Source organism: Grammomys surdaster, unplaced genomic scaffold, assembly GCF_004785775.1.
Source record: "Grammomys surdaster isolate TR1022 unplaced genomic scaffold, NIH_TR_1.0 280, whole genome shotgun sequence".
NCBI classification, from domain to species: Eukaryota; Metazoa; Chordata; class Mammalia; order Rodentia; family Muridae; genus Grammomys; species Grammomys surdaster.
Window position 1 is genome coordinate 850,537 of NW_021604721.1, and position 3,007 is coordinate 853,543.

General features: G+C 40.9%; 1 protein-coding gene across 2 annotated transcripts in view; it reads left to right on the forward strand.

The window, feature by feature from the left end:
- The window catches only part of Hbs1l (HBS1 like translational GTPase), a 71,716-nt gene that overhangs the window by 58,178 nt on the left and 10,531 nt on the right, over window positions 1-3,007 (forward strand). The window lies entirely within an intron of this gene.

The window sequence follows — 3,007 nt, forward strand, 5'->3', positions numbered from 1 at the left end:
TCTCTCTCTCTCTCTCTCTCTCTCTCTCTCTCTCTCTCTCTCTCTCTCTTTCTGTGTGTTTAAGGTAAATTATAGGAAGACCTAAGTAAGAGACCAACATTAAAGGCTTAACTATTGAAGCTGGTTTAAGGTGCTTTCTCCACTGTGTTTCTAGAGGCACACTAATGACGGTAGATAACTATTCCTGGCTTGGATTTACCCTTTCCTGTGGATAGTTCTTGTCTAAATTTGGCTTAAAAAGTTCTCAGTTCTACTTAGCCTTATTCTGAGTTCCTGCTAACTCTGTGACTTCAGGGTAAAATGGAAGATGTTTTATGATAGAATATTATTATTTCTAACAAGTATAAATTGTTGTATAAGCTATTAGAAATGTTAACGTTTTACCACACTCCTCTACTGTTCTTACTTTAGTTTGTATTCATAGTTTTACTGGCAGTTTATACATTTGAATATACTTTTTAAAAGGTTTCAGTGTTAAGACTTTCCTGCTACTGTCTGCTCTTCTCTTCCTAACTCTACTCCCTTAGGTGGCTGACACTGAATCTAAGTACCTGTTAGGTAGAAATACCAATGAGCCACATCCCCAGTTCTTGGTATTTGAATTTACAGTCTTGCCATATACCTCAGAATTGCTTTGAACTCAATCTGTAGCCCAGGCTGGCCTTAAGTATGTCGTATTCTTGCTATGGCTTCTTAAGTGCCGAGAGCCATGTGTGAGCCACAATAGCCATCTTAAGAAATTAGTAAATATCTGTTTAGATAATATGCTCAAGCTGTATTTAAAGATAATATGGTAATGGAAACAGATTCTGTTTGTGTATAATAATAATAATAATGTCTTTTAAGAAGACCTACTTTCTATCACCCTGTTGTTTGCAAGTGCAGCTCTCTGCTTCTGCTTTTAAAGTGATGAAGGCCCAAGACCCTGGGTGCAGAAGTGACTCAGCTGGTCAGGCGCTACCCTGCCAGCAGGAAGAGCTCAGTTCAGTCCCCAGAATCCACATGGCAACAGCTGGCATGGGTGCTTGTAATCCTAGAGCTGGAGACGCAGGCAGGAAGGCAGCTTCTGAGTTTCACTAGCAGCCAGACTAGCCCTGCTTGGCAAAGTCCTGCCTCAGAACAAGCAGCAGAACAGAATGAGATGATTGGTACCCGAGGACCAATACCTGAGGTTGACCTCTGTCCTCACATGCATGTGATCATGTGTGTGTGTGTGTGTGTGTGTGTGTGTGTGTGTGTGTACACAGACATGGGTTGGGAGCGAGAGAGAGAGCTGAAACACTTGAAAATACTAATTGCTGTCTATGCTAATGAGCTTTTTTAAGAATAAGATTTTAAAAAACTAAACACTCAGCACCTGTTAATTAATAACATGATACTAAATTACCATTTTGGAAATTTTAGGTGCTTAATACTGAGTGCCTAATGCCTGTAAAGTGCCTGTGGTGACTGGAAGCCCTGCATTCCGTACTGCTGTCTTCTACAGACGGAGACTGAGCATTTCCTCTTATTGGCACTTGTTCAGAGAGGCTCCCGCTTTGAGGGACTTGCCTGGGGCTCACAGCAGTCCCAGCCCATGGCTCTGACCACTGTTTTCACTAGGTTCACCTTGCGGATCTGTGTGCTCTTTGTCTGAATACGTGAAGTACATGTATGATGTACCCCAAGAATGGAGGCTTGACAACCATCAAGTAGCAACTCCAAGTCATTCTTTCACTTTATTGACATCAGACTTTAGAGTAGTGGCTCGTCCTTAATCCCAGCATTGGGGAAGCTGAGGCAGGAGGACTGCTGTTACTTCTGGGCCATTTTAGACTACATTGTGACTTACATGGTGGCCAGCCTGGGGTGTCTGACAAAACTTATCAAGTATCTGGAGTGTTAGAAGAAAAAAGGAAGCCCCTGTTTGTAATGACTGGCCAAGGAGAAAAGCCTGTAGAGAGGAGATAGGAGATGGAGAAAACCAAGATAACTACTTTAGGAATTTTGTCAATAGAAAGGCAGAGCCCTTAGAAAAGACTGCCCAAAGACAAATTTTACTTTATTAAATTAACTACCTCGTATTTTTCAAATCCCTGTTTCTCAGGAAATACAGATATGGCCATTTTCAGTTACATTTAAAAATTAAATTTAACTAGTTGATATTTGACTAACATTTAAATCAGTCAATTTTATATTTAAATTACTAAATTCTTTTAAAGCTAAGAATATTGTCCTAAAAGAATATGTCACATGAGGGGGAAGTATGATTTTATAAGGAAATGAGAGGATTATGATTTATTAAAAACATGCCATCTTCATTACATCTTCATTACAAGCCTGACATCCAGGGATAGGTAATTTAACCTATAAATATAACCCATCCCATGAAGCCATGTGAAACTCATTTCAAAAGCCATGTAGTAAGGAAGCTAAACATTGCCATGAGGAGCTGCTCTTTAGGACTGTTTTGGAATGAGTAGGTGTGTAGGTTTATAGATGTGGTGATGTCTCATACTATTTTTAAGTTAAATTTTATTGCTGTTTCCTTAATTTTCCCTCCTATGATGAGTGCTGGTATGTAGACTCTGGGAAGAAGGTGTCTTTGAGCAGGAATAGTTAAGGGCTTGCTGAATGGGCCCTCGGACTCTGAATGAACATGGGTGCTCCACAAACCCCACCCACCTCCAAGCACATGGCTTCAGTTAGGTCATTCTCTAACTGAAAACAGGTTGTCCGGTATGAGGGGATACTTCGAGGATCCCAGAACCCAGGGCTTCAAGGCCAGCCTAGGCTAAGCATTGGGTGGAAAGATGGAAGGAAGGGCAGGAAAGCTCAAGGAAATAAACCACTGCCACCACCATTGCCAGTCCTGTCTTTATGCCATTAGGAATAATTTAATAATATCAATTATTTGGACTATATGCCTTAACTGCCTGTGCCAGTTAATAGCAGCGTTTAAACGAAGCCTGCTGAGAGAAAGAGAGAGAGAGAGAGAGAGAGAGAGAGAGAGAGAGAGAGAGAGAGA